This window comes from Sinohyriopsis cumingii, chromosome 17 (assembly GCF_028554795.1).
Source record: "Sinohyriopsis cumingii isolate HCF-2022 chromosome 17, ASM2855479v2, whole genome shotgun sequence".
NCBI lineage: Eukaryota > Metazoa > Mollusca > Bivalvia > Unionida > Unionidae > Sinohyriopsis > Sinohyriopsis cumingii.
Genome location: NC_142977.1, coordinates 15,512,119 through 15,532,246, shown reverse-complemented (window position 1 = coordinate 15,532,246; position 20,128 = coordinate 15,512,119).

Here is a 20,128-nt window from a genome sequence, read left to right as displayed (position 1 = left end):
TTACTCTATATACACCAGAAATAGGTGTAATGTATTTGAAAGTTTCACTTGTTTTATTTGTCCAGTTAAATAACCACTTCGCAACAACAAATGTTAAATTTACTAGTGACTGTGTTAGTAGTTGGGGGATCTTGATATGATTGGTTTTATTAATAATTCCTGGGATCAACACATTAATTCCTGGGATCAAATTATCACCTTTTTTAAGATAACTAATTTTTTGTTCATATCGATTAAATCAAGATCGCTAATTTTTTTGTTGATATCGATTTCAAGATCACTAATTTTTTGTTGATATCGGTTTCAAGATTCCTAAGTTTGTCATTAATAACTGTTGTATCAATTTTTTGATGTAGTGAGTTGTTCACTTTTATGATATATTCATCAATTTTTTTGATGATATCATTAATCTTTTTGATGCAGTCATTAATTTTTTCTGTATCTTTCTGAATAGCGCTAAAATCACCCACGTGAGTACTGTATTCTTCTCGTTTGATTTTTTTTACGTTACTCGTTTTTAGTTTTCTGTGTTGATCCTGAAAAACAGCAACTTCATCAGGACATACTCCAGCTATCGATAATATATTATTTATGTAATCTTTTGTTGCATACTTAGATAAATCAACATCAATAGATTCTTTTAAAAATGTGATATCAGAGACCTGCCATAAATATCTACCATTTTATTTATTATTTGTATTTAATTTACCTGACGTGTACTCGTGGACTGTTTTATGATATGATTTATCAGAATTAGATATCGTGGCAAGAATATTAATTGCCTCACTGCCACAGATCGGAGGATCAGTTAGTTTTTGTGTTGGTAGCGTAGAATACCACGTTGGTATATTTAACTGAGATATATAATTTAAAAACTCACGAGGCGGAGCTAATCCATACGCGTCAGCGTAAACTATTTCACGTGGATTTATCGCATAAGCAACCCAGTGAGTACCTGGTCCGGTGCTGTTATCGAGATTTATAATTCCTGTTTCATATTTATTTGGATGCGATGGTAATTGATCTCTCATAAATACTCCTCTGAAAAAAAATTATTTTTTGTTTTTTAGCGGCGTCAATTAGATCTAAATTTGACATCGGCGTTACCATGGAGGTCTTGCTAATCGGAGACCTCCTCTGTATGGATATCTTCTCAGATAAACCCCTCGTCCTTTTTTTGCCGTATATTCCACCTATTACTTTTTTGGCAACCATTTTGCCTGCTATTCCAGCAGCACCTAACGCAGCGGCTTTTGCTAGAGACGGTGCGGCCGCGGCGGCTATGGCGAGTAACGCAGCGGCTTTTGCTGCGAGTAGTGCTGGTATCGCAGCTAACAGTGGATAGATTCCACCTGTTTTTGTCATATCTTTAATGGCACCAGCAGAGAAATTAATTTGAATTCCTGTTTTACTTGACTTAGTTTTATTGAAACGTGCTAGTTGTGTTTTGGTTAAAGATAGTTTATTTGGTCCACCTTGAAACTGATTATTTTTCAGTGTTAGTTTTATCCCGCAGGTTTTTGCTGTACTCGATTGTAGTTTTTTTTATCTGACCCGGAGTCAGAGTCACGCTAACGTGTTCGTATGGCATTTTTATAAATAAACTGATTGATTTAAATTACATTTTCTCCACCGGGGCGTCGATAATTCTCATACGGCCACCAATACCCTCAAGAAGCATAGTTCTTTCGCTGAGTATAACAGCAATTGCTCTGTAATTAACATTTAATAGATTACCTATTCTGACCTTAAAATGTATATCAACAACAGACTGTTTTATCAAATCAAGATGTTCCAGTGAAAAATAATTAATTGGATAAAAAATTTAAAATCCAGTTCAGAAATCTGCAAACCGGTATCAATATTTTGGTCTTGTCCTAAATAACTCCATAATCTGTGATAACCACGTGCTGTTGAATTATTTTCAAAATCCAAATGAATTTCTTCAGTTGGTTCCTGATGTCCATTTATTCGCAGCGAAACCTCACTGACTCTGAGATCATCAAAAATCATGTGTTTATGTTCCTGATTATTTAATCGAACAACATTTTGAAGAGCAATAAAGATATGTCTGGGCGCAGATGCACCTTGTTGTGATGCTATATGCCAAGTAAAATTACCTCTGACATATGGGAGAAGAAACATCAGTAACAGTTGTTAACCAAGATATCACTGATTTGCCACCCTGGTCCATAAAAGAAATTAATTTATCTTCTTCAATTAATGATGGTGTCATCGATGGCATCCACAACGTTAATTTAGATAACATCACTTTACCATTATCACCAGCACCAGCTTCTCTCCAAATAGCGTCATTACTGTCACCTTTTCGATAAAAGACAATTGTGTGTTTGGTCCCAAAAATAACTTTTCTAAAATCTCTGCAGAATCCAAAAATGTGTGACAATGGAATCACACATGAAAATCTTCTGTTTTTACCTGATAACATATTTTTGCGTACAGCGAATCCGAGATTATAATTGTCATTAGTATTTATGATGATATCCTCAATTTGAACACCATCGGGATTAGGAGCACGATCTGTTGGCTGTCTTACAATAAATGAAGTATGATCAGCGGTATCAGAATTATCCTTTGCAAACATCATACTGGGACCGGCTGATCTGATAAAATCATCTGAGTATCTTGCTAGGCCAACAATTGTTGTAGCAACATCAACGTTATCATTAATTGACTCAATTTCATTTCCATCAATCATGTATGCGGCGCTCTTGAATAACGCCATGATACCGTTATTAACGAATCCGATTTTAAAATTATTTGCAAAATTAAGAACACCACCAGCAGCAGGAATAACTCGCTCAATTTCACCAACAACCTCGATAAATGCATCACACGGAAGAAAATATCTAGTTGTATCGTGTACCTGTAACTCAATTCTACCATTAGCATTTGGTTCTCTTGCATCATACGAGTAATATTGATAATCTTATACTGAAGAATCTTTTTTTACTGGCTCATCCAGCTTAAAGGCGTCATCAAATGTTCGCGAAAACATTCTATAATAAATTATTTATCTTCTAAAACGAATGTTACCTCCGTATGCGCTAGTATTAATTCTCTCTTATTGCGGTTGTGCTAGCGCTGGTGATGGTTGTGTCAGTAGATTTTTTTCTAACGCCAGTGACGCCAGTTTTTCATTAGCTACGTTGTTTATTATCTTGCTAACGTCATCGGGCATCTCATCGGTACTCTGTAATTTTATGGCGGGTTTTTTTCGTCTCACTAATCTTAATATTCTTTCTTTGACGGCATCAAATGCTTTACTGGCAGCAGAACCAACAACATTTACAGCTTTATCACGAATAACATCTATGGCTTTCATCGATAACTGTTTGGCAATAGGACCAACTTTAGGAGCTATTCGTGTAAAAAGATCACCTAATCCTGACCCGTAGTTATATTTATATACAGGTAACCGCGAGTTAACTACATGAACTTGTACTGGTCTCTGATGACTCTTGTAAATAATCATTTTATTATTATCTAATTGTTTAATCACCGTGATCGTCAACTAGTTCATCAATAAATTCACGGTAAATGGATACGTCAATGATACCACCCTGAAATAATCTTCGACAGATATCAGTTGCCTCGTTAATTATTTCGTGTGAGTTATTTCCAGTTCGTTTTCCTCCAATCAAAACCTCTAATCGAGATACATCGTTGACAACGCTGTCAGGACAAACAGAATTATAACCACTACCTGTTTTAGGTTGTGATAATCTTTTTCGCCTATATGGTAAAGGTGAGCTGTATCTTGCTTCTGCTTCATGATGAAGATCTGCTAAACCAGGATCCTTAAAATCAAAGATATCTTTTGATTTTAAAATAGAATATATTAATGGAATCCAATATATATACGGTATGTCATTGACATGTTCTTTTTACAAATAAAATTCTCTATTTTTATAATAATATGCAGCGATTTTAATTGCTTTATCTCTGCTGCTCTGAATATCAAGAATAGCATTGGGTGTAAACATGTCATAATATTTTTTAAAATTTCTTTTATAATCTTCCCTCTCACCGGGGTATAATTCTGGTTCATCTTGGACTGGTGATGTTTGCTGCTCACAAATATAAATTGATGAACCATTTTTTTTTTGCAACGGGTTCATCTTCTTCTCCTTCTGCACGCTCTAATAATTCCTGTTCTTCCTGATCGGCTGGTTCGTATTGTATTCTCACATAACCTTTTTTAGGTTCTGCTTTTTTTCTTTTCTTTTCTTCTTTTTCGCTTGCTTTTATTTCTTTTTCTCTCTCTTTTTCTTCTTTTTTCATCATTTTTTCTTTTTCTTTTATTTGTCTTTCTTTTTCTTTTCGTTCTTGTATATAATATTCTGCTTCTTTTACACCCTCTGTAAATACTTCATAAGTAAGACTTTTACTGCTTATGCGTGGAAGTCCCGTTCTTGCTTTATATAATAAATCCTGCCAATCTTTTCTATTTCTAACTTTAGAAAGATGCTCGGATTTTAAATATCTCTGTTTCTCATCCCAACTAGATGCAGCAAAAGCACCAAGATCTTTTATTTCATTTTCATTTGAAAATGGAAATTTATTTATTATTGCCTGTAATCCATCATCAGTAAATTTTTCTCGTGGAAGAACTCCAGATTTTTTATAATCTTCATCAATCTCTTCTTCCTCAGTTACGTCAGGTTCTTCTTTAGTTTTAGGTTTATATATTTTTTTAGCTCCAGGTGGAGGTCCAGGTGGAGGTGGAAGTACAGGTACAGGTACAGGTGGAGGTGCAACAGGTGGAGGTCTAGTTTGCTCTTCAATTCTTTTTAGTACAGGAAGAATACCGTGTTTTCTCACTTCAGGATCCTCTACATCACCTAATAAAACTTTTTCAGTGGTTTCAGTTACTGGTTTAAATAATAACTCTGTTGACTCAGTAAATCCTTCCTTTGCACCTTGAACTGCGCGTATTTTTCTTTTAACTGATTCTCGTGCTGGTAAATATTTTCTTATTGCTTCTTGTCTCTCTCGTGCTATTCTTGTTCTTAGTGATTCTCCAACATCCATGTCTTATTAAATCACCATTAATTTTAATTATATAATTTTCTGTGTAACTTTTTTTGGGTGTAATTTTCTGATTATAAATCTCAGTGTAACTTTTCTCAATTAAACGATAGCAGCAGAGAGGGCACCTACCACTAGTCGGTCGTATATATAGAAACAAAAAAGAATTAAAATTCACGTAGAATATTTTTTTTTCAGCATAATCTTCGAACTAAGGTTTCATTGATGGAACAGGGTTCAATAACGAATAAAACTCTCCAGGAAGCTTTTATTTGTTAATCTAAACCTTTTTATTTTTTTGTCGTGAAACCTAGGTCTGTTCGCCCTCCCTGCTGCTACCCCTCACTGGTACGAAAAAAGTCTGAGACTTCAAGGAAGACTTCGATGATTCTTCCTATGTAAATTTTAATTTGCTGCTAAAAAATTAAATACAAAAAATTCAAGGGTGTTTTTATGCGTGATCAATTACCGAAGCAATTAAACAGTGTTGAAGCCGGTATCATTAATCTCAATAAAAGTTCCGGCCCTGGTACACATTGGGTTGCATAAGCAATTGATCTACGTGGAATTATTTGGATTTGTATGGACTGGCTCCACCAAACGAATTTTTAAAATATATAAGCACGATCAACACTCCAGTCTGTTATTCAATATTACCATCTCAAACAATAACTGATCCGCTAAAATGTGGCCGTGAAATAATTGCTGTACTCGATGCTGTGTCATCATCAACAACACCACCTCATAAAAGTCGTGCGCGAGTATACAAGTAGACGGTATAGCCATACACTGTCGTCTTAACAGATCTTAAAGTATAATGGTAGACATTTACGGAAGATCTATTCTGAGTAAAATTCAGGGCAAACCTCAAGGCGACTTATCTAAATAGGCAACCCTTGACGACGTGATTGATGAACTTACTAATCTTTTGCGTCCTGCAAATGTGGAGCAAAACGAAGTAGATTTTTCTTCTTCAGGATAAACAATGAGGATCAAAGACTAGTAATATCCCGTTGACAGATATTATTCTGCGGGTTCCAGATGCGACCGAAGATAGCGTATGGTGTTTAATAAAAACGGTATAATTAAAAAATCAGAGGAATCTGTTCTATCAATCAAGGGAGAAATTGCTGGTCGTATCAGAAGAATCGGGGATATTATGTACGGCGATCTCAAGTTGACTAAAAAATACAATTATCAATGTGAGAGAACCAAATTCAAATGATGATGTAGTAACAAAAAGATATGTGGACAGAAACATCAACATAATCAGACCTGAGATCAATGATCGTTTATTAACCGAGGTGATACAATGACTGGTTCTGTCAATATGACTAATAATAACATTACTGGCCTTGGAGAAACAGAATAAAGCGATGTCGCTACAACGAAGAAATACGTCCATGATAGCAACATTCAATGATGATAAACTCATTCATGAAAATCAATGACTGAATGAACACATTTAGATCTGAATATTCTAATCATGTACACATGTTTTTAAATTTTCGTAGAAACAAAAATAGATCCATTAATGAATTTTTGGGAAGTCCACCAGTCATCGACATTAAGCTCTCTGACAAAAAAATTTACCGACAGTTTAGTGTATACGATAGCATCTGGATCAACATTATGGTCACCACTTTATAAATCCATTAAACACCGCGCTGAGGTTACCGTGTTATACAGTTTAGCAGTATTTCGTGCTACGACATTTACGATATCCACGACAATACCACGGCGTTATTCAATTAACCACTTTGCTCTATGAATGTTAGTTATTTTTGATCAAAACGACGATGGCTCATTCGTGGTGGAACCTGTAGAAAAAGGCAACCCCGTGTTGTATTTTTGGTGTCTTGAATTAGTCGCTAAACTACCACCTACTTAAAATATAATCAGCTCCCCATTCGACGTTCAACGTTTTAGATGCAATCAAGCACGTTTATGGCAACAAAAAAAGTAAAAAATATTGTTGACGAGTATACAGCAAAAGTAAAACAAGATCGAAGACGTGTATTTGTCGTTGACATAATTGTGTATTCGGCAAAAAGATTTACGTGTGCAAATACAAAACTACATGAGTATACAGTAAAGTTGCATGCAGCGACACTAGCATACTACAAATTATCTTCGTTGATATCACCAGGTCTTAGTGATGGACCAAAAACAGATACTGAGTTCACAGAAATGATTAAGATTTATAACGAGGCAATGAATGTGTCAGAATCTACATCCGGTTTAGAAAATCGGGATTTAAAATTCTGATTTAAAATCAGAGGTTTAACAATAATGTCATCATCGCAAGAATTACTACAACAGATCGTCGATAATACAACACCGTCAAAAACAATGATGATATCAGCAAGCTCAGCTACTACTGAATTTAGAGTCAACTTTCCATCTGCAATTCCAGCTAAAGAAATAGCGCTAACACAATTACAAGTATATTATAGTTGGCCAAATATTAGATCGAATTCATTCGATGGGTTCAAGCAAATAATTCACTGGTATATTCGTATAAAAATAAACCGGATCAAACTCCCGATTGGCATGTTGTTGAAATTCCCACGGGTACGTATGAGATCGAACAAATCAACGTTGAATTCCAGTGCAGAATTAAATCTATTATTAGAAGAGAATCTAAAATTGCTATCACAGTTCAAACCAACATTATCAGCTCCGATAGAAATAAACTCTCTAGTTTATACTGTAGATATATATCAATCGTCAATCCGAACTGTGTTAGGATGGCCTGAGATAGCACCAGTTTATCAAGCTCTGCCAGAACAACTCCAAGATTTCAAGAAAAGAATATCCGCGGAATTCTGAACTCCAGTCTTATCGTCTTACTGTACACAAACGTGATCCAAAAATCTCTGATAAAATTGTTGTAAAGTGAAAAAGAACTTAGATCACTGGCTAATTAAATTATAAATGAACACATAACTACGTCCACGACATTAATACAGTTATTTAAAAATTATATTCCGGAGTATCCTAATAACGATCTAAAAAACAAATCATTGAAACAATAAAACATTTAAATAAAATTGTATCGGACCTTGAGTTCGCTAATTAGATTATTATTAAGTGTATAAATGATAAAGCTCTGTTAATGGACGATGGAAAAAATATATTTTAAGCAACTATTTGCTAATCATTATAAAATATCTGAAGCACATTTAATAAATTTTATATTACTAGGAGTTAATATCAACGATTTAAAAAGCAATCAATGACCTTATCAATAAATATTTTCCACAAATCGTAGAGTTATGGAGAAAAATAGCCCCACCCGGCAGGTATTCTCAAATATAACAATGATCCGCACGATGACAGCCGTCATATTTCACCAGATATTGTTAATATATCATCAACAATCGCAGTCAGTCTTGTATGTGATGCAATTGATGGCAGTTATCAAATAGATCTTGCAAAATCTCAGCACGGATATATTTTATACACATTTACAACCCAAGTACCTTCTGGATATTTGATCATTAATCCGATCTATTTGCTATTATAATTGATATATTTCAAACTTACTGACCAATCCTGACATTTACTTGATTTACGAAATGAAGTTTTTAATTTGAATCTTTATATACGATCATAGATCTTTATGTTAGTGATTGATTTTCAATCCGGACTCATAATCATGGGATATAAAATATCCTTGACAAGTCAAGGCAGAATTTATTTTTTATTGATTCTTGTTGAGATTTCAGGCACATGTTACTTAAAATAAAAAAAATCAGTCACAATTTATTATTGATGGGGTAAAATGGTACTCAAGATAATAAAAATCTCATCGAAAACCAAAAAAAAATTAAAGAAATAAAAATAATAATAATTTCATCATTGACTCTGTCAAGGAACAAATAAATATATCATAACAGAATTTATTTTGTAATGATCCTCACTTAGATTTCATCAAATTGATGGTATATTACCCAAATTAAATCAGATTATTAAACAATTTCATTAAATTGATGGGGTAAATAATACTAAAAATAATTTAAAAAAGTCGCATCGAAAAAGATGTAAAAAAATATAATGATAATTTTACCCTTGCTTTTGTCAAGGAAAATGAATATATTATCACAGAATATATATTTTGATGCTTCTCGTCCAGATTTCAGGTAAATGGTACTTAAAATCATGAAAATCAGCCAGATTGTATAATTTGTTGGTGTAAATGCTACTTAAAATCATGAAAATCTGATTTTATAATTTGATATGGTAAATGATACTCGAAATTGTGAAAATCCTACTGAAAAACGAAAAATGACATAATAAATATTATTATCAGAATAAATATTATTATCAGAATAAATATTATTATCTGAATAAATATTATAATCTTATTCTTCACTGATTCCCGTCCAGATTTCAGGTAAATGGTACTTAAAATAATGAAAATAAAGTCAGATTTTATAATTTCATGGGGTAAATGATTTTTAAAATCATGAAAATCAGTCAGATTATATAATTTGATGGATTTACATGATTCTCGAAATTGTGAAAATCGTGCTAAAAACAGAAAAGTACACAATAAGTATTATTATCACAATAAATAATATTCTCACAATAAGTATTATTATCATAATAAATAGTATTATTACAATAAATAGTATTATTACAATAAATAGTATTATTACAATAAATAGTATTATCTCAATAAATATTATCAGAATAAATATTATAATAATATTCTTCACTGATTCTTGAATTTGGTGGGGTAAATGACACTCGAAATTGCTAAAATCAATTAGATTTTATAATTTTATGGGGTAAATGTTTGTTGTTCTGCTATTGTTGTTGTAGGGTTTAACGCCATTTTTCAGCACAGTATGGGCTATACATAGATGCCAGTATAAATGGTGGTGGAAGAACCCGGGAAAACCCCGGAAGGAACCACTGACAAACGAGAAGCTACTGGCAAGCTTTCACACACAACCACATTGGTCGAATCCGATATTCGATCCCACGCAGACAGATGTGAAATGGTAGTGATCCGTTACCCCAGACAAAGCTGAAACGTTTGCTGTTGCCATAACTTTCACTTTCACAGTATCCTTTAGTGACGTTTTTGCAATCACTAAGATTCCTGGTGACAGCGCTATTTTCATGATCTGACATAATCTTTCTAAATTGTCTTATGAGTGTAATAACATTTTTTGTTTCGTATTCGTTAGATAATTCTGATCTAATATTTTTCAATTGCGCGTGAAAGAGATACGAATATCTCAACTTCTATTTATTTGACTGTCGTCAAGGATTGAAACATAGATTGCTGAATCAGCTTAATGAATCTGTCCTCTGCTAGATAGTGTATATCTATCTTCAAATTTTCTTATTCTGATACGGTGTAATAGATCGTAAATTACTCAACGAATTATCGAATTTCCTGACGTTAATATAATCAATAACAAGACAGTCTTCAATTATCCCTTCTTCGATCACCCCGTAAAAACACTCGTAGATAAAATTAGGAGAGTAATAATTTATCTTCCCCTTAGCATATGATCTGAATTAACCAGTATTAGTGAAATTACTGACTGGATTTTGTAGCCGACAGTGCCTGATAATACCATCACGAGATGCTTCATAATCCTTGAAATCTCTGTAGAAAGATAATTTGAAATTTTACGCAAGGTGGTTTATATAATCATAAACGAAGCTGTTGTAGTTAGTTATAAACGATGCTGAATTAGATTTTATCATTGCCGATACAATAAATAACAATATATGTATTAGCCGAGAAACAGCTTTCCTGTCAAATGACACTAAATTAGGTATAATTGTAAGTTACATTGATGGCTACTCACCACAGTATACTCATTTAAGATACTGGATCTCCGAGTGTGTTTATATAAGTTTATTGTCGATGGTGAACTGATTCCCTAAATTAGCTGTTAGAGTAGCGACGGATTAATATTTTATCGATAAGAAACATACACATTTATTAAAACAACTAAATATCATCACCGAATCATCATGGGGTGGATGAAGATTAAAAAAGGAACAACTACACGGTTATGATAAAACAGCTGATGTCGAGTGTAAAACAAGAAACAATATCATCATCGCCATCTGTATATGATCCTGTTGCCAGACATAAAACAGTTTATGTAAACGGACCAGTTGGACCAGGAAAGACAACACGTGTGAACGAATTATTTCGCCAGAGTTCTTAAAAACTCTGTTGATCTGGTTGTATTACCACCTACGCATAGACTCAACAGGAAAATGAAAGAGCGAGGGGTAAAATCTAATACTTATCATAGCTTCTTTCGGTGGACGGGTGATAAATGGACTCCTGAACGAATGGGTGAGAAATATATTCCAAATATTATTATCTGGGATGAAATATGTACAGTGTCGATGGAGACATTTAAAATATTTATTGATTGATTGTTGACAAAAATACTGTAATAATGTGTCGCGATCATGCACCTTTTGTTGGATTGTATCCACATGAATGGCTGAGTAATTTTGTTGAGTATTATGAAGAAATAACTGATGATCATAGAGCGCTTGATCCAAATTAAGAGAGTTTAAGAAATTAATCAGATTACACCCAAATAAAATTCAATGTGAAATAATGCGTGAAGTAATTTGAGAAACCCCTATGAATTTTTTTTGGAATTTATGGAGACCAGATAATTTGATAGTTGTAAGTAGAACGATAGTTCGTGATACACTTGAACAACATATATTTCTGTTTCATACATAACTTTTTCAAATCTACCCGTACCATTGTGTTATTGCGGATACGCGACGGCAAAATATCGAATTTGAAATTCCAGGTGGTAGTAAACAAAATCTTGTACTAAATAATATTGTTATAGTTCAATGTTGTTGAGATCTCGTTAACGATGGACAAAACTCCACGGACTCTAGGATATGCTATAACTATTCATTTGTCACAAGGATTAACTATTTCTGATACTAATATTTGGATTGTTGATGATCGTGTCGAATGATCAAATTTAATTCATCCCGCAGTGTATCGCGTCAGAAGAACATCTCAGCTGTGGAGGGTTATTATAGCCTTCACAGAAAATAATAATCAAACTGCTAGAAATGGAGATGATGTAGTAAGAGAAGAATTAACTGGTTATAAACAGTGTGACAAACAAATTAAGCGTGACTTTGATCTCGATGTTGACTTGATCATGAAGCTGAAACAACGACAGAATAATCATTATGCGAGCTGTAGCAAAGTAATGTTGTAACGGTATTAGAATAATAATCCAGGACAGTTTACCGTAATAGAATTAATCGTAGATTTGGTCGCACAAGCGAAAATGTGATGCTGACCTTTCTTGAGTGTAATCGACGTCGAGGCGCTAGTTCACAACAGTGAATGCGGTGGTAATTGTGTGTCTTCAGGAATTACTTGCAATTGTTCACGTACAAATCCACGTCGAGGAGCAACTGAATCTAATCTGTAGATTGCAGGACTACCCATGGGTCTTACCATACTGGAAATTTTATGTGTCGTCACACTCCAAATAGGAGCAGTCGCTCTCTTTTACCACCTTCAAGTGCATCAGTTTCATATAAATACCTCGCAGTCACATTACCTAGCACTGGTTGTTTTGAAGAATCATGACGTTGTATTGGTGTATGTCTTTGCGACTGAATTGGTAGGTTTCATAGAAATTGCACGAGTAATTTCATTATTGAACACAGTTATCACACTTGGTATTCTTGCATCACATTCACGAGATCTCTTGTCTTTCTGAATTATTTCCTTTGCATATTGATATCTAAACAATCACTCATCAAGTGTTCGATTAAATCGTTCAGCAATTTCTCGTTGAATTGCGGTGTGTCCTCGTCTAATGTTGACGTTCTTTTATTTCATCAGAGATGATACTGCACCAAAACGTTCCTTGCCAGGATAAACATGTAGCAACTGTGGTCATCCTAAGGTCCTCGTTGATAAATTCGTTCAAACGCAGATGCAACCTCAGCTGCTGCTTTAGTTTTGCCATATTGCCTGTCCTGATATCCAATTTTCAGCAAGAGAACATGTGACATTTGCTCCATCAGCAAGTTTACTAATCGCTGCTCTACCCATCCAATATCCTCTTGGGCTATAATAAATCGATTCCATTACAATAATAATTGGTTGATTAATTACCGGCCCCTAATACTAGTTTACCTTTCATCGCAGATTTTACTAGGAAGTTGTCAAGCTTTCTCTGAGATATTTAATTTTTATGGAATTTAACGAGTGAATCAACTTCACATCTGCTTATGTCCGTCTTTATTTTTATACGCTGCATCATGAAGGTGACATGCTTATCAATCGCATTTATTGGACATTCTCCAGGTATTGGTTATTTCTAAGAGGTCAAGGTCACGGTCATGTATTGAAAGCAATATATTTGTTGGGTCTAACAAGCCCCAGTCTGATTTTATTATGGAGAATTATGAACCATTCATATCGAAGGGTTCTATATCACTCGTGGGTGATTTGGCCAATCCTTCCACTATTAATATTTTAAGGGACACAGGAGCTTCTACGAGTCTTTTATTGTCAGGTACTTCGTCTTTTGCTGAGAAGTCTTCTTCTAATGAAAGTGTTCTGATTCAGGAAATAGAGTGCGGATTTGTTAATGTTCCCCTCCATTGTGTAAATTTGTTATCAGACTTAGTCTTAGGACCCGTGCCATGACAGTCGGAACAGTCCCTGTTTTATCAGTTGAGAGCACTCATTTATTACTAGGCAATGACCTAGCTGGAGACAAGGTTGTGGTTAATCCACTTGTAATTGACAAGCCTTGCTTGGATCAGAATGTCGATCTAATTGAAAAAGAATTCCCTGTTTTATTCCCAGCTAGTGCAGTTACCAGAGCTATGGCAAAGAAAGCTCTTGAGAATGATGTTGATAAAAAAAGTATTCCTTTAGCTGACACATGTATTGTTCAGCCTTTTAATTAGGTTTATCTTCTCTGGATCAGTCAGAAGGTATTGATCGCAGTGATCCTCTTTTAACGACTCATTCTCTTATTCTAATCAGGGTGATAAGTGGCAATCACTTTTCGTCGAACAGGAAAAAGATCTTGAGATCTCCTATTTGTTTCAAAGGGCCATTAGTGAAACTAAACCTACTAAAGTTCCGGTCTGTTATGTCATTTAAAATGGAATTCTTATGAGCAAATGGTGACCTCCCGAGGTACCTGGTGATGACGAATGGTCAGTGAACTATCAAATTGTAGTTCCAAAACCTTACAGACAAGAAATACTTAGTCTGGCTCATTAAACTAAATTGGCTGGTCATTTAGGGATCGATAAAACTTATCACAAGATCTTAACTCACTTACATTGACCAAAAATCAAAAGTGATATTAGTAGATACTGTAGATCTTGTCATACCTGTCGAATGGTACGAAAACCCAATCAGAAAATTCCCAACGCTCATCTACAACCTATTCCTGCCTTTGACGAACCATTTAGTAGAATTGTAGTAGATTGTGTTGGTCCTTTACTTAAGACCAAGTCAGGTAGCCAATACCTGTTGACAATTATCTGTGTGTCACCAAGGTTTCCAGAGGCAATGCCCTTGAGGACTATAAAATCTAAAACAATAGAAAAAGCTTTGATCAAGATTTTATTCAGTTTGGCCTTTCCAAATCTATCCAATCGGGTCATGGGTCAAATTTTAGGCATGGAACTTTCCAGCCTATTATGATTGCATTCAGCGAAATTGCTATTTGACAGAACTAATGAAGAGCATTTTTGAGTTTGGTAACAATGGAGTTCTGTCTCTCTTGCTAATTCTTCAACATTTTCTTCAGATTTGATATTACGGCCCTTACAAATTTAAGAAGAAAATGAATAAGTTAAATTATACTATTAGTGTCTCTGGTATCTAAATAAATAATAGGAGTACCACCAGTATATTGAAAGAGATAGCCATGTTAAACAGATGTTCCTACAAGAACCATCAAAATTCTCCATGACTTTGTAATTGTAAATTCCAAACCTGTGAAACAACACTCGTACAGGATGAACACTCTTAAACAGGAATACTTGAGAATAGAAATTCAATATTTGCAGGAGAATGATTTTATAGAGCTCATTAAAAGTGATTGAAGTTCACCATGCATACTTGTTCCAAAAACTGATAAAACTTTCCGTATGTGTACTGATTATATGAAATTGAATGGTGTGACAAAACAGATTATTCACATTACCAAGAATCGATGACTGTATTGATAAGATTGGGAGTGCCAAGTATGTCACCAACTTTGACCTTCTAAATTGGCAAATTCCACTGATGGAAAGAACAAAGGAAATCTCGGCATTCGTGTCTCCAGATAGACTTTGCCAATATAAAGTAATTCCGTTTGGGATGAAAGGGTCGCCAAGTACTTTTCAGCGTCTCATGAATATGATTACTTCTGGTCTAGACAATTGTGATGCTTACATCGATGATGTCATCATCTACAAAGACACATGGAAAGAACATTTTGCAACAATTCGGAAATTCTTTGACAGACTCACAGTTGCATGTTTGACAATTAATTTATCTAAAAATGAGCTCTTCCGTGCTAGTGTACGCATCACTGGATCATCTGTATTGATAATAATATTACCAGACCGTAGAAAGTAATCCATATACAAAGTTGTATATATGTTCCGTTTCAGGCTAATCTAGTTTGCCTACACGCAATTCAACAATACAACACTGGATACAAATCTATCTTGAAAGAGATAGTTGTTATGTAGAAATACGCAAAGGCTATATATAAAAAAAATCCAACAAGGGAGTTAGCATATACGAAGTTTTTACAAAGATATTTAATGAGCGTAAGCCATAAAAATGCGGTTCGAAGGCGAAAAAGAATTATTGACGTAAGATAGATATAATATCTTTCCACTGGCAACATTTTAATTGAACTCTTAAGGTAATCACGTGGAAGTAATTTAATGAAGATAAAGCTTGTAAATGGCTATATCTCTTATAAAAGCTTATTTGTTGGATATAACAGCTCATTTTTTTGATCTACAGAAGCCAATCAAAGCTTGAAGGGAAGAAAATAGAAATGAGGATTGGTCGAACGTATTTGGCAGTTCTAAAGCCGATATCTCTGGAACAAAATATATAAGATAGATTAATCTGATAGCATCTTACAATATAAGCCTATTTTTATATATAAAGGCCATCATTATAATTTTACGTAAGATATATATAAAATCCAACAGGTAGTTTTGGATCTCCTGTGGGGTTTAAATGGGAAGACTTCAAGAGAGATAATATTCAAGATATCCACTAATTAGGTGAAGATGAGTTATCGCTATAAGAAAACACAGGATAATGTATTAAAGATAGAGATAATTTTAAAACCAAAAATGTGAATTGGAACAAATAGGCAGTAATAAGTTTGAAAGGACATGATTAATATTTTAATAGTTGATAACCGGAAAGAAAATACTGTATCACTAGGGTCATATTAATAGAACAAATATTTAGACGTAACATTTATTTAATAAACGTCTATTGATGAAACGCAAAGCCGAAATATATTCTACACACGATGTGAAGGTTCATAAGTAAAACCACTTTTATATTCTGCATTGCGAAGAAGTTAATTTGTCATTTTGTAAATATATTCTTGGCATATTTAAGTCTGCTCCAAATGCAATCGTATATAAGATATTAGGAAGAATATGTATGCAGAATATAAAATATAAACGTACTTTTAATGTTGGCTTAGAATTCTAGTATTGTCAAAGTACAGTTGTTGTTGTTGTTGTTGTTGTTGCAGGGTTTAACGCCATTTTTCAGCACACGATATGCTATACATGGCGGCCAGTATTAATGGTGGAGGAAGAACCCTGATAACCCCAAGAAAGAACCACCGACCCACGAGAAGCTAGTCAAAGTACAGATATCCTAAATAACGTTAAAATTTACAATTAAGATGGGGAGGAAGTTGTGCTTTCTGAGTGTACAATGTTAAAAAGCTTCTATTTACATATGGATTTGGCAATGTTTTGGAGTAGTCGTGGGGTGAACGATTAAACTGCATTTCTTATAATGTTTTGTCAGATGTTTCAGGCTAAATCTTGAGAACGAGATTAAATCAACTTAATATCGAAAATGAATTTCATTTGATTGCTGCCTGTCCACTATGTTGAAAATTACGAAAACAGTATTTTCTATATTTATTTTCATCTTCTTATCAAGGGCTTAATACACGTGTGTGTATGTGTGTGTGTGTGTCTGTGTGTGCATCTGTGTGTGTGTGTATGTGATTCGGACTTTTAACATAGGTTTAAAACATTTTCAGTCACATCGCTATGATGTCTGCAGTGTGGCAGTTTAGAGTGATGTCTAGCACTGGGGCATCATGTCGCAGACATGCAGCATCATATCCCACCCAGTCACCAGGTCAGTCAGTCTTAACACTAACCTCTTAATACTAAGCGCCAAGCGAGATTGCTGCTAGTATCAAATCTTTGGTGTAACTCGGCCGGGGTTCAAATCCGCGACCTCCCTCATCCGTGGTGGGTTCTTTAACCACTTAGGACAACAGAACGGTCGGTTTAATACGCAATGACCATGATCATGAAAATAATGACGGAGAATGTATTGCGCTTTGTAATGATTTTTGTTGATGAAGTTTGTTAAATAAAATAACGAAAATAAGCTCTTGTGAAAAGAACAATACAATTTCTAATCAGTTGTCAGTGTATGAACCAATCACTCTATAGGATACATTCACAGAAGCACCTTAAACAAATCTGGATATGAAACATGTTTTTGAGAACGAAATAATTATCCATAAGAATATATGCTCTATTTCGAATGCATTTTGCTTAAGTCTACCTGGATCAGGAACTAGTGAATAGGATTATCAGCACTTTAAAATATTACCAATCAATTTGACTTGAATTATCTTGGCTATAGTCACGACTACTTCTTAAGGGGATACATTAATATTTTCTGACAGTTTTGAAACATTTATATCTGTGTTTAAATTGCGGCATGTTATATTAGGGTACCAGGATTGGCTCAAGATGTAGATGGAAACTAAATGCAGTAAAATATAGAATTATTATGTACCATACAAAACAACCAATTATATGTTTTGACCATCTTAATTTGAAGTTATCTGTTATGGCGGGAATATAACTAAAAACATTCGCATATCAATTATTTTGTATCGGTATCTGTGGTTAATACATATAACTAAATACGAGTTGAATGCACAAAGCAGCTAATGCATTTGAAAAAGATTCCTTCAAAGTAATGAATAAAGCTGTCTTCAGAACACAAATTGACAAATAAGATTCGGTACTAATGTAAAGCATGTTATAACAAAAATAATTATTTTAAATTTCGTAAAAAAGTAATAAAACAATCCTAGACGACCATTGATGCACGAAGATATGTTATTATTTTTGCTTAAAGAACAAGAATCTAAAATTAACCGAACTAATTTTTATTCGTTTTACAGAGCTAGGAATTAGTAAGTTGCTTATTTTTGACTTCCATGACAACAAGCTAAGAATAAATAAATATGTTTACAACACGGGGCTTCTGATAACCGATGCAGAGTCTCTGCGTTTTAATGACGAAACAGATAACTTTTAGAATGATATGAAAGACAATATAGTTTTATAACACAGGCCGATACAAATTTTTGGCGTTCCTCAGACGCAATAAAAACCCTGAACTTTCTAAAGATAAATTAAATTGTGTTCAGCAGAATTTTTTGAGATTGGAAGCAAGCTGCTTGACCGACAAAGATAAAATGAAAAAATGGAATGGTATACAAACAATTCAGCAATTAAAAATAATTCAATATTAATAATGTACAATGCTTCCTTTTTAGCCAAATTATGAATCACTATGAGATAGATTTAGTTAGGTTTTAATATCATGACTTGTATAAAATCACGACAGTTCTTTCAACTTATAATGATATGAGTAATTATGATACGAGTAATTAGGTTGATAAAATAAAGACGCTTCGATCTGGTCTTTATTCTTTACTGTCTTTGCCCAGTCAACAGGACCATTGATTACGCTTCGCGTTATACTTATTTTTTTGCCATCTCTATCGTCACCTCGGTACGCTGTTTTTTTATCCCATGTTTTATGTTAACAGATATTACTTAATTCATTATTTGAAAATAATAAAAACAGATGTATATGGTTCCCGGCTTCGCTTATATACATACATACATACACAGGTGCACGCACACATACATACATACATACATACATACATACATACATACATACATACATACATACATACTCACAAGTGGGAATACGCCTAGCTCAGCTTTTACCATCTTTGACGTCGCGTCATTTAGCTATGCGTCGTCTTTTTATATCATGTCTTATGTTTGAATAATTCAATAGGGAAGTTAGACAAGTAAAGTAACGTTTTGAAATTAACATTCATAATCTTATAAGGTAGGAAGTGTTGGTTAGGATCTTCAAACAAATTTCGTGTAAATAAATATTTGGTCACTGATGTTCAAAATTAGAGTAAAACGGTAAAGTAGAAAATAGAAGAGCGTATACAGCATATACAGCAAATACGCAAGAGACACCTTTGATATAAATAATGTAAGTTAGCCAACAAGCTTTTAAAGCAGCGTTTGAATTATTTTTTTCTTCAGAAATCTATCAAAAGCAAAAATGGTTGTAAAACTTAGGTCAATAAGCTTAGAAATAATTTTTTAAAACACAGGGTCACTAATGCAGCAACGTGAGTCAAAAATTTGGTGAATCGACCCAGGAAAACGTTCAAAAATATTAGGCCACTGGTCTTGAAAATAAGAGTAAATCAATTTGGTCAAACTACATTGAAAATTTTCAAAAGAATAAAAGGCAACTAATGATCAAAACGTGGGTCAAACAGTTAGGTCAAATGACCAAGACATTAATGTAGCAGTTGTAACTAATCTTTGGCAAGCACTTCTAATTTAATCGTCTTCACCCTATCTATCGATTTGGAGTATCTTCAGGGTACTCAGTAATATATTATTTAAGATTTACGATTCCATTCCATTCATATTTATGAAGTTTTAT